Source organism: Oryzias latipes, chromosome 11 (genome assembly GCF_053564925.1).
Source record: "Oryzias latipes strain Hd-rR chromosome 11, Olatipes_Hd-rR_3.1".
Lineage (NCBI taxonomy): Eukaryota > Metazoa > Chordata > Actinopteri > Beloniformes > Adrianichthyidae > Oryzias > Oryzias latipes.
Window position 1 is genome coordinate 12,912,847 of NC_136247.1, and position 12,927 is coordinate 12,925,773.

The following is a 12,927-nucleotide window of genomic DNA, read 5'->3' on the forward strand; positions in this document are numbered from 1 at the left end:
GAAGTGTGGATATAATTAAAACAGTACAGTGCTTCACATCCAACAAGCAAAAGACACATAAAACAACAACGAAAACAGAGATGTACCTGAGATATCTGGCTGCATGGAGCTGATGAGTCAGGAAGGCCCAAAGTTGGAGAATGCAAAGGGGATTTTTTTAAATTTGAGATGTTTAGTAGACACAACCAGAGGACAGATTTGAAAGAAATTAGAGTTTTTAAATGGGTTTTAAAGTCTACAATTACATTATAGGCTCTGCAAAATTCTGCTGTCCCTAAAAAGGACATGAACTTTTATCTTAAGATGAGGCTTAGGGATGTTTTCAATTGCAAGAATGTGTTTTGGAGTTGATGTATGCCTCTCTGCAGTGATTATGTGACAGAAATATCAACATTTCTTGATCCAGCTGAAGTTTGGACAAGCTGCCCTCATTACTGCAGGGTTAGAGATGCTTCAGCAGCTTTACAGTGTCAGCCTGACACTCCTCTGCAGAAAGACTCCAGATGAGAACATTTAGATTGATCTGTCAAAGTGAATCAGTGTGTCAAGACCTTCTTTAAGGTCTGGGCTTTAACGTTAGCACAACCTACACCTTGGGTCTTGTCTGGTGTGTTCGATCTGAGGCTCTATTGCTCTGGTGCTGCCAGAATGAGTGCTTCAGAACTATCCTGTAGGCCAGCCTTTTCTAGCCATAGGTAGAACTTCTTGACATCAGCCACTTCAGTTATGGTCCGTTGGTACATCCCATGCAGGGGCCCGTGCTCCCATCAGGATTTGTCCTCCAGCACTGCATCCTCTGCTCTCCATTGCCTGAGACATTCACTGAGCACACTATGAGTTGAGGCCTTGAGTTTGATGTATTCATGCATCTTGAATGTTACATCCTAGAAAGTGGCTTCCAGGCTAACTTGTCCTCTGCCTCTTTCCTTGCAGCAAGCTCAGGATGCTGGGTTTGGGATGGAACCCTCCATGTATGGTGAGGAACTTTGTATCTTAACATCTGTGGTCTGCATCTCTTCCTTTGGCCATTATTGACCTTGTTATTATATCTGTTTTATCATAACTGTTTATTTGCCTGTCTGGCTTCTCAGGTCTTGCCTTACTCGCTGGAGGTATTTGGCTGTTACAGCTTTCTTTGTTGCCTGTTCCAAATTGCCATTTGCCTTTGGGATTCCAAGGTACTTGTAACTGTCCTCAGTGTCTGCTGTAGTTCCTTGTGGGAGTGAGACCCCTCTTGCATGGCCTACCTTGCCTCTCTTTGTCTCCATCTGACTATATTTCTTGAGCCCGAATGACATCCCAATGTCAGTACTGTAGGTCCTGGTGGTGTGGATCAGGGAGTCAATGTCACGCTCGCTCTTAGCATATAGCTTGATGTCAACCAATGAGGGGAGATGACTGATGGTGGTCCCATTTCATTGTCGGTATCCATTGTTGATTACTTGGCTGGGGGGTTCAGATCTATGCAGAACAGCAGTGGGAGCAGAGTGTTGCCTTGGTATTTGTCACATTTGATGGACACTTGTGCAAGTTGCTTGCCATTGGCTTCAAGGGTGGTTTTTCACAGCTTCATCGTTTCCTATGAAGGCTCTTAGAGTCCTGTTAATGTTGTACAGCTCCAAGCATTCAGTGATCCATGTGTGTGGCATTGAGTCATAGGCTTTCTTGTAATCAAACCAGGCTGTGCACAGGTTGGTGTGTCGTGTCCTGCAGTCTTGTGTGACTGTTCTATCAACCAGGAGTTGGTGTCTGGCTCCTCTGGAGTCTCTACCAATGCCCTTCTGTGTGTTGCTCATGTATTAATCCATGTGCCTGTTTACAGTCAGGACCATAAATATTTGGACAAAGACACATTCTTTCTAATTTTGTTTCTGTACATTACCACAGTGAATTTTAAATAAAACAACTCAGATGTCATTGAAGTGCAGACTTTCAGCTTTTATTCCATGGGTTGAACAAAAAATGCATAAAAATGTGAAAAACTAAAGCATTTTTTAAACACAATCCCTTCCTCTCAAGGATCACTGCTGCTGAAGTGTAAACTAGTTCATTGGTTTCTGTGAGTGTTGTTATCGCAATTGCCCTAAATTCACTGTTTCCAGGAGACTTTCAGGTGGTACATCACCTAACCATTGTAGATGGTGTCGGGGTTCTCTGGTGTTCATTTTGGACATGATCTTGTTTTTGTTATTAGGGTTGTGTTCCCAAGCTCAAGCTGGGAGTGTGGTATAGCCTCCTCTCTGACCTGGTGTTCTGGCTCTGCCGTGTTATTACAGTTGTGTTGTACCTCTTCAACCTCAAGTTGTGATAGGAGTTGCCATTTGTGAAAGTTGAACATTGAACTACTAGTTGCTTGGCAGTTAGCCTTGATTGTGGGTTTAGAAGCATCCATTCATCCCACATTCTATGCATGTAACCTCTCTGAGTAGGATTTCTTGAGTAGTGGCATTCCAAAAGAACCTTGTTCTAACATCTAGTCAATTTCCATCTTGTTCCAGTGGCCCACCTTCCATCAGGGTGCTCGGTTTCCCCAGCCTGACACATACATTTTGTTTTTGTGTAAAATGTATCTGTGGATGGGTTTGAATAAGCATGATACTTCGGCCCAGTCCCTTCAGGTTAATGTTGATTATTGTTTAAAGGAGTAAACAAAAGTTAATGTTTAAAGAATCATATAAACTTCAAACTTCAAAACAGGAGACAAGAGACAATGAAACTTGATTTCATATATCTATTAGTTTTCTCCTGATTATCCGGGTCTGGGATGAGGTGCTGGGCAGGCTAAGCAAAGAAGCCTGGATCTACCTTTCTTCATAACTTCCTCCAGCTCTGCTGGGGAACCCCCAAGGCGCTCCCAGGCCAACCAAGATGCATAATCCCTCCAGTGTGTCCTGGGTCAACCATGGGGCTTCATACTGGTGGAAAATGCCTGGATTACCTCCCCAGAGAGGAAGAAATGACCGTGCCACCTTAACAAGGCTCTCTACATATGGGGCGGCAGCGACTATTCTGAACTTCTCCCTCCCCCGCTCTAAGGGAGCCCATTCACCCTGAGAAGGAAACTCATTTCAGTCATAATTCAAAGCTCATGACCCTATGGGTGAAGGAGAGAACATAGACTGACCAGTAAATTGAGAGCTTTGTCTTTTAACTCAGCTCATTCTTCACTTCGACAGATCCGTGTAGTGTTTGCATTAGTGCAGCAGCTGAACCTATCCACCTGCCAATCTCTTGCTATAGAGGACGGTAGAAGATGGATGCGTTTCTTGAACACAAGGCTAACGCTTCAATAATTGATATCTTTCCTGCTAGTAGTTTTTTTCCCTTCAATATCCAACCTCTGGGGCTACAACCTCCTTCAATCCAGCATGACACCTCCATCACACAGTTGATCCCCCTCGCTCTAGGTTTACTCCAGATTAGTTGATCCCTGCATCCCCCAGAATCAACAGAGTTTCAAGTGTTAGTTTCCTGACTGTTTACTCTGCCTGCATGATCACCACAGCAATCAGAGCTACGAGCTGCTTTGCAACCGACATCAGGAACAATAGCTGAACCTTCAAATTTTGAAGTAATTGCTTGAACTGTATTGCTTCTTTTATTAACCTAAAAACATTTTCCAAAAGGTTTCTGTAATGACAAATAGATATTTTTGTATTATCACGGTAATACGTTATTGTGCCGGCTTGGTCATTTTTTCACACAGACGAGAGGCGTTCGAGTTCCTTGTACTGCTGTTTAATGTGGTGTTCCTTTCTTTAAACTTTACACCGCATCAACATCCGTAGAACTAGCAAACAAAAGTAATAATTAACTATAACATATGAATTGCACATCTTCATACCAATAATGCAAAAAATAATACACATACATACCACTTTGGCCTGCTAATGAACCAACCGGTGAACTAAAACACAAAAATTCTTCTTAATTGTTCTCTTATTGCCGTCTGTCGTGCTGACTTTGCATGTGCTGCTCTTATAGGAAACAGGAAGTGCCTATTACAACCTGTAACTGAACTCAGGTAAACTAAACATTAAAAACTCTTCAAAATTAAATCTTACTGCTCCTAAAGCTTCATAGGTGTGATATAAAATGTAGAAAATACAAATATTTAAATCTACAAATTAAAGAAAAATAATTAAAAACGTTTTAGGTAGCACTGCGGCAGAGCGCCCTCTGCTGTCAAAATAAATAACTACTAAGACATCAACTGCTATACTCCCACCATCACAATACTAACAGTATGTGATTCTGAATAGAAGCTAATACTATAAATAAGCATTAACAAATACTACTCTGCTTCAAGTAAGAGAACAGTCTTGTGGACTGGTCTTTCCAGAACAGTCTTGTTGGTACGTGTTCCTCCTTTATCTTCAGTAGAGTCACCAAGAAGAAGTTTAACCCTTCTGACCTTGCCGTCGGCTCCTGGAATGACTTCTATGACTCTGGCGAGCTTCCACTGGTTTCTTGGAACACACTCATCTTGTAGCAAAACGATGTCGTCCACCTTTGCATTTCTCCTGGTCTTGTTCCACTTACTTCTCTGTTGCAGATTTAACAAATATTCCTTTCTCCATCTGGTCCAGAACACATTTGTCAAATACTGCACTCTTTTCCATCTTCTCTGCAAGTAGAGATCCTCTTTAACGAATTCTCCAGGTGGTGGTGAGATTACTTCTGATTTCATCGTCAAGATGTGATTCGGGGTCAGCGCCTCAGGTCCAACAGGATTGTTGAGGAACTCCACAGTTAGTGGTCGACTATTCACCACAGACATAGTCTCATACAAGAATGTTCTCAGTGATGAAGTATCTAATCTTGAGGCAGACTCATCAAGAATAGAACTCAAAACATTTCTTATTGTCCGAATTTGCCTCTCCCAGACACCTCCCATGTGGCTGGAAGCAGGTGGGTTAAAGATGAAACTTATACCCAACTCTTTCGCCTTCTCTTTAGAAGCTTGTGTTAAGCTCAGGAACTTATTCTTGGCACCAACGAAGTTAGTTCCTTGATCACAATGGAGTTGACTGACATTGCCCCTTATCGAAATGAAACAACGTAGTGCATTGAGGAAACAATCTGTGCTGAGATCGTCCAGGACTTCAATATGAATAGCTCTGGAGCACATGCATGTAAACAAAAGTCCATACCTCTTCATCTCCTTCCTTCCTTCCTTCACATAGAATGGTCCAAAGCAATCCATTCCGCTGTATGTGAATGGAGACATAGCTTCCGTTCTTTCTGATGGCAGGTCGGACATCTTCTGCTCCTGACTGTTTTGTCGATATTTTCTGCACTTGACACACTTGCGTATAAATGATGCAACTTCACTACTGCAGCTAATGATCCAAATGCCATTAGCACGTATTTCATTGACCGTCATACCCCTTCCCTGATGATGAATCTTTTCATGGAAGTGCTTTATAAGTAGACGTGACACATGATGTCCCTTTGGAAGTATGGCTGGGTGTTTGACGTGTGGATGGAGTGATGCTTGCGAGAGTCTTCCTCCCACCCTCAAGACATTGTGCTCGTCGAGGAATGGGCTTAATTGATGAAGCTTGAAGTGAGAACCCTCCACTTCTTTATTTTGCTTTAAAGACTTGATTTCCTCGTCAAATGCTTCCTTCTGCACAGAGCGTATTATGAACTCCTCCGCTTCTTTCCTTTCTTCCAGCGTGCTACTTTCATTGGACATTGCCTTGTGGTTTGTTGCATATTTGGCTCGTCGCTTCAATCTTGCTATTGCTTTCACAACTCTTTTCCAGTCAGAAATTCTTTGTAGTCTGTCAACAACTGACTTTTCTTCTCTTGCTTCAACTGTGAAGACTTGCGTGACCTTGAATTCCGGATTTTTTGAGTTGATCTCTTTCATTTCAACTTCTTCTTGAGGCAGTTCTTTTTGCCATAAAAAACTTGGTCCTGTGAACCAATTAGACTCCGCTAATTGTTTTGTCATTTCTCCTCGAGATGCCCTATCAGCAGGGTTTTGTTCAGAGGCAACATATCGCCATTGACTTGGTTCTGTAGTTGACCTGATTCTCTGTATTCTGTTGGCAACAAATACATGGAACCGTCTGGCGTCATTGTTAATGTAACCAAGGACAACCTTGGAATCGGTCCAGTAGTATTCTTTTAAACCTTGAATGTCCAACTCCTTTTTTAGGAAACTCGCAGTTCTGACAGCTACTACTGCAGCTGTGAGCTCCAATCTTGGGATGGTTGTCACCTTTGTGGGAGCTACTCTGGCCTTTCCCATTATGAAGTTGCATTGTACTTCTCCTGTCTTAGTTACAGTCCTGAGGTATGAGCACACGCCGTAACCGGATACACTGGCATCAGAAAAACTGTGTAGCTCACACTGCTGAACGTGTTTGAATGTTGAGGTGATGTAGCATCGAGGTATGTTTATGGTTGGCAAGTTCTTGAGGTCTTTGAGCCAGGCTTCCCATTGTGGTTTGAGGTCTAGAGGGAGCGGCTCATCCCAACCCAGCTTTTCTTGACACATCCTTTGTAAAATTCTTTTGCCGACCAGAATGAATGGGGCGACAAATCCAAGTGGATCAAATATAGATGCCACTGTGGAGAGCACTCCTCTTCTAGTGAAGGGATTGTTCTTTACATCAACTTTGAAGCTAAATGTGTCAGACGTTACGCACCACTGGACTCCTAAGGCCCGTTCCATCTTTGGTTCTCCCAAAGCCAGGTCCAGATCAGTATCTCCTGCTGCACGTTCTTCTTTGGGGATTGTGGCGATCACTTCTTTGCTGTTACTGATGAACTTGTGCAGGTGCAACTTTCCTGTGTCACAAAGTTCTCTGGCTTCTTTCACAAGGTGAATCGCTTCTTGCTCTGAGTCTACAGCAGCCAAACCATCATCTACATAGAAGTTACGTTGTATGAACTTCACAACAGCTTGACTAAACTTGCTTGCTCCCTGTGTGGCTAGATGCTTGAGCCCAAAGTTTGCACATCCAGGTGAGGAGGCTGCACCAAACAAGTGGACTTTCATGCGAAACACAGATGCTGGATGTTCCATGTTGCCGTTTTCCCACCATAGCAAACGAAAGTAATCTTGGTCTTGTGGAGCAACATGAAATTGGTGGAACATGCGTTCGACGTCACACATGATGGCCACCCGTCCTTTCCTAAAACGACACAAAACTCCCACTAAAGTGTTAGTTAGATCTGGTCCTGTCAAGAGCTGCTCGTTCAGTGATGTGTTTTGGTACTTGGCTGATGCGTCAAAAACAACTCTGATCTTATTCGGCTTCTGGGGATGATAGATGCCATGGTGAGGGATATACCAAGCTGGTAGGTTGTTTATTTCATCTTCCGGAACTTTCTCAGCATCTCCTCTGACTATTATGTCTTGCATAAACGCCACATAGTCGTTGTAATAATGTTGATCCTTTCTCAAACGTCTTTCTAAGCACTTCAGTCTGTGTTCTGCACAAGCCTTGTTGTTGGGTAGGTCAGGTCTTTCTTCTTTAAAGGGTAACAGCATTTCAAAATGACCGTCTGCCTTTTGCCTTATGCCTTCCTTTACTTTAGCCAAGAACATCATGTCTTCTTGTGACATTGATTCTTCTTCAGCCATGTTTTCAACAAAGTCCTTTTCCAATGCTTGGATTATCTCAGCTGGAACAATCATTTCCCTTACTTTGCTTCTCTTTACAAAGTGGACTTGAGTTTTAATTTCTGGAGATGACTCAATTACTGGTAAGACTTGTTTTACAATAACACGATGACTGACTCCGATCTCATCTTCATAGTCGCTTGCAGAACAGCTGTAACCAATAATGCTCCAACCAAGCAGAGACTTTTGTGCGAAAGGCTGGTCTCTCTCCCCGCTGATTACTTCTATGGGAAGTAACGCTTGAGGACAATTATATCCTATGAGCAAGCCAACTTCACAATCAAGCTTGGGAGCCATTTCCTTTGACAAATGCTTTAGATGGGGCCAATTCTCTGCTGTCTTGTTTGTGGGAATATGAGATCTGTTGGCAGGAATATAGTCTCTGGTGTAGGTCGTTGGTAACTTGACTCTCAATTCTGAGTTCATGCCTCGTACTTGTAGGTCATTCAGCTTGTGACTGGACACAACCTTAGTTTTAGATGTTATTGTGGAGATCTTGAGCTTGACTGGCTCTGATGTTGTATTGAGTGACTCTGCTGTGTCCTTTAGAATGAAGGTTGTATCGCTTTGAGTGTCAAGCAATGCATACACCAACTTCTCCTCTTGTGGGTTGTCTTTGGTAGAGATATAAACTGGAATGACTGAGGAAGTGCAACCTTGTAACTGTTGTTGCACCACTCTGTTCGATGTGACTTCCTTAGACTCTTGCTTGGTTTCTTGTTCCCGTGGATTAGGCACATTTTCTTTCACTTGATTAGTCTTTAGAGCTTCTTGATTTGTCTTTGGATTTTGTTCTTTGTCTCTTTTCTCTCTTTCTTGGTGTAAACATGTTGGGTGTGGCTTTTGGCATTTATCACACACGCTTCTGGAATAACAGCTTTTGGAGTTATGGCCTGACTTGAGACAGCCAAAACACAACTTCTCAGACTGCACAAACTTGATTCTCTCTTCGACTGGGTTTTCCATTAATTTCCGACATTTGTGGAGTGAATGACCTGGTTTCTTACAGAAAAGACACGTCTTATTTGGCTTTTCACTGGTACTTGTACTCAGAGTTTTAGTATTCAAAGCGTGACTTCTTTTTGGCTTGTCTCTAAGGAAGTGGTGTTGTTCTATGTCAGATGGCTTTAGTGCTTGCAGTGAGGTTATAGGATTGCATGCGAGTCTTGCTTCTTTGTTCAGAAACTTGACAAAATAACTGAAATCAGGGAACACTTTATGTTCGTCCAGGAATTTTGTCACTGTTCTATTCCAACGTGCACTCAGCCAATCTGGTAATTTTGCTGCGATTCTCATGTTTTCAACACAGTCATTCAGCACTTGTAAGCCTTGTACGTACGGAATTGCGGACTCGACACTGCTCAAAAAGTCTGCAAACTCACGTAGATCTTTGCTGTCTTTAGTTATTTTTGGCCACATTTGAATCTTGTCTCGATATGCCTTGCCTATTACAAAGGGATTTCCAAATCGATCTTCAAGTGTGTCCCAGGCTGCAAGATATGCTGTGTCTGTTCCAACTAAAAAGTGACCTTCAATAGCCTTTTTTGCTGAACCTCCAACATACTTTCTTAAGAAAAAGAGCTTTTCATGTATGGGCAGGTTTTTACGGTCCACTAATGTTTGAAAGGACAGCTTCCAATCATTATACTGCAGCGGATCGCCTGTAAACACTGCTGGTTCAGGAATTGGAATTCTGTTAGCCGTGATAGCTTCAGCGAGTGTCTTTACAAGTTCGATGGAAGCCACTTGTTCAGAAGAAGAAGCTGCAATTTGTGTTACAGATGCTTGAGGAGGAGCATGGCAGCTTGAAGGAATCATGGGTTTAGATGGGATGAAAGGTCGTGAATGCACATTAAGGAAACTTGGTAGTAGGAGAGAACTGTCCTCTTTTACATGTGTGTGCATAAGAGGCTTTTCTTCATCCTCATCTTTAATACTTTCAGCGTAAACTCTTAACCTTGCTTGTGCTGCGTTATGCTTTTGCATCTCTTTTAATAGTTCCACTTCTTTTCTTTTCTCCTCCAACCTATTTTTTATTGTTGCACTTTCTGTTAGAAACTGTGCTCGTTTTTTCGCATCTTCAACTTCTAGTTCTCTGATTTCTTCTTCACGTTGATGTTGGGTTTTCATTATTTTGATGACTTCTTCTGAGGCGGCTACTTCAGCTGCTGCTAGTTGTCTTTGTACTGTGTCAGAAGATGACCGCTTGGACATATCAGACATGACCTTTGATTTGTAAGACATGCTTGAAGAAGTACTACTTGAACTACTGTGAAACACTGATTCAGAATCTGGCCAAGGAATATCTTCTGGATTGCCATCTTGTTCGAGTAAACACTGTGCTTTAGCTTTGGCTGTGTGACTGATCGTATGGCACATGTCACATTTTCTTCTTATTTCAATGTCTGGACTTCTAATTTGTCTTATTGAATCATAGATATTGCAGATGTCTTTCTGAAACGTGTCTATTGTGTCCACAGCTTCAGCGATTATTTCTATGTCTTTACCTCTCATAAATCTCCTGAAACAGTTTATGTGATATTTCCACTTTTTGTATAGACACTCAAATTCTTTTGTTAAATCAGTCAGGTGAGCTTCTTGCAGAGATTTTCCCTTTTCAGTTAGTGTGCGTTTGCGCTGACTTTTGCGAACTGCTGTTTGTTTACTTTCAGCTGATACTGATGTTTGCAGAGTTTCTTCTCCATCTGACTGCTCATTATCATCATCTTGTGTTTTACATTCTGCACCGTCTTCCTTAGTGCGCCCTTCTGTATCCTTCTCCTCATCTGCCATTTTGAGTGTAAATTGTAGCTTGTAGTTGTCTTAAGCTTGATATGCATTCACTTTTTGATGCCTCAGCTCTCTATCTTTAGCTTTCACATGCAGCTGTCTAGTTTTGTGCTGCTCCAAAAAATGCACTTTGGTTCTTGTTTGTCTAACTCTCACTTGATCACTTTACCTTAGATTTTGCAGTGCTTCGTTTGAGCATGTGATCCTTCCCTTGTATTTGCAGCTTCTTGCTTGCAGCTTGCTTCAGTCCCGACAGTGCTTTGCCTTCTCCGGGGCAGTGAAGTGTTCTACTGTGCCGGCTTGGTCATTTTTTCACACAGACGAGAGGCGTTCGAGTTCCTTGTACTGCTGTTTAATGTGGTGTTCCTTTCTTTAAACTTTACACCGCATCAACATCCGTAGAACTAGCAAACAAAAGTAATAATTAACTATAACATATGAATTGCACATCTTCATACCAATAATGCAAAAAATAATACACATACATACCACTTTGGCCTGCTAATGAACCAACCGGTGAACTAAAACACAAAAATTCTTCTTAATTGTTCTCTTATTGCCGTCTGTCGTGCTGACTTTGCATGTGCTGCTCTTATAGGAAACAGGAAGTGCCTATTACAACCTGTAACTGAACTCAGGTAAACTAAACATTAAAAACTCTTCAAAATTAAATCTTACTGCTCCTAAAGCTTCATAGGTGTGATATAAAATGTAGAAAATACAAATATTTAAATCTACAAATTAAAGAAAAATAATTAAAAACGTTTTAGGTAGCACTGCGGCAGAGCGCCCTCTGCTGTCAAAATAAATAACTACTAAGACATCAACTGCTATAGTTATGCACCAATATAATAGTAAAAGGTAATGACATTTTTGTTGTTGTTGCATGGTCTCCACTACAAGTGTTGGCGCCATCATTGCATTGTTTTAAATGAAACTCACTGACTGTAGACTTTTACGAACATCATCTGACTTTTTATGTCCCGTTTTAACTTGTTTAGTTTATAGTTCTAAAGAATAATAATTCTGTTGATCTTAAATTTACCTTCATACTTTAGGTATACTTGCCACTTTAATTGCCACAGTGTACCCATTATCAGATCTAAGGAACTGTAGGCAGTTTGATTAACAAGAGCTGAAGGGCTCAGCTGTAAGGGCAAGGATTGTGTAGGGGTGCTTTTTCACATCTTTGACACAAGGGGGGAGTGTTTACTCAGATGTCCGTGGAGAAGGTTTACCAGTAATTGCAACTATTTGAGAGTCAAACACGCGAGGACATACAGCTAATACATTTCCTTGTGTGAGGCTCCATCTCAGTCACTGACTGTTCATCACTCCTGTTGCTCTTTTTTTTAAATTTTAATCTAAATTGCTCCTGCAGAAGACGGATGCTGGAAAACCAGCTCTGGGCTGAGTGACAGAGCAAGTGTTGGAATATTTACAGTATTGATTCTGCATTGTGGAGAGTGCTTTTTTATGTATGCGTGGGCAGTTGGAGGAGTTGTGTGTGCTTTACTGTGTATTTTAGTCAGAGTAAATATGACAAAATGTGTGAACAAGCAGCTGCAGTCAGACATCAATTCAGAGGGAAATGTGTAGATCGGCAGGCCTGTTTGTCTGACTGCGTCTGAGAGGTTTCTGCACTGATTTTATGTGTTGCTTCAGTTGAGACAAAAAACTAAACTGCATGCATTTGTCAGAGAGAAAAACATTAGTCTCTCTGTAAGCGCACAAACACCCATTGTAGCACATCTGCCTACACCTAGATACTATGTGATTTAGATTTTTGCCTAACCCTGACTCAACACTTAACTTCCAGAGGACCGGTCCAAGGTTGTGGTTGTGAACACCATGAAAGACTTTGAAAAGTGTTTGATCACGGTCGTCTGAAACAACGTGGAGTAATAAACCAAAGAGCCAAATAATTTCAAGAAATATGACACGTGGATTCATCACTTTAACGTAACCTGAATAACAGCAGAGTTCTGACCTGCAGACAACTTGACCTCAACTTTCACCGTCGCTGATATCAGCTGAAGAAGGATATGGACCTGAATCTAATGTCTGCAGACATAACATCGAAGAGAACTATAAACTCTGTTTTGAACCCAGGAGATCAGCTGTTATCAGTAAAAGAAGAAATACCAACCTTGGACAATCGACAGTTATGGACCCTTTTTACTCTTCCCCTACAGCATTTCTTTATTATAAAAAAAAAAATAAATACAAAAAAATATTTAAAAAAAGTAAAACAAATGATTAATCACTTATTGAAAATTGTTAAATTGATTGATTTTTAATGATATTACTACACTTTCTCCAAAACTTGATAAATTGATTCAAAAATCTTTCCTAATGTAGCATAATTTTGCACATGTTTTTAACTTTTGATACTTGATGAAATTTTTGCTATGAAAATTCCTGAAGTAGTGTTGTCTGCTTTAATAATATAGTAGTATGTTTTATTCATATGAATGGCTTTTATAAGTAACATA

The 12,927-nt window shown here is 41.3% G+C and overlaps 1 long non-coding RNA gene across 1 annotated transcript; it reads right to left on the minus strand.

Annotated features, from left to right (window-relative positions):
* Positions 1-3,719: 3,719 nt before the first annotated feature.
* Positions 3,720-11,262, minus strand: LOC111948234 (uncharacterized). The gene is made up of 2 exons (XR_013659147.1): positions 5,154-11,262; positions 3,720-5,042 (listed from the first exon to the last, which is right to left on the minus strand). It is a non-coding gene; the product is annotated as an uncharacterized LOC111948234 (long non-coding RNA).
* Positions 11,263-12,927: the final 1,665 nt, after the last annotated feature.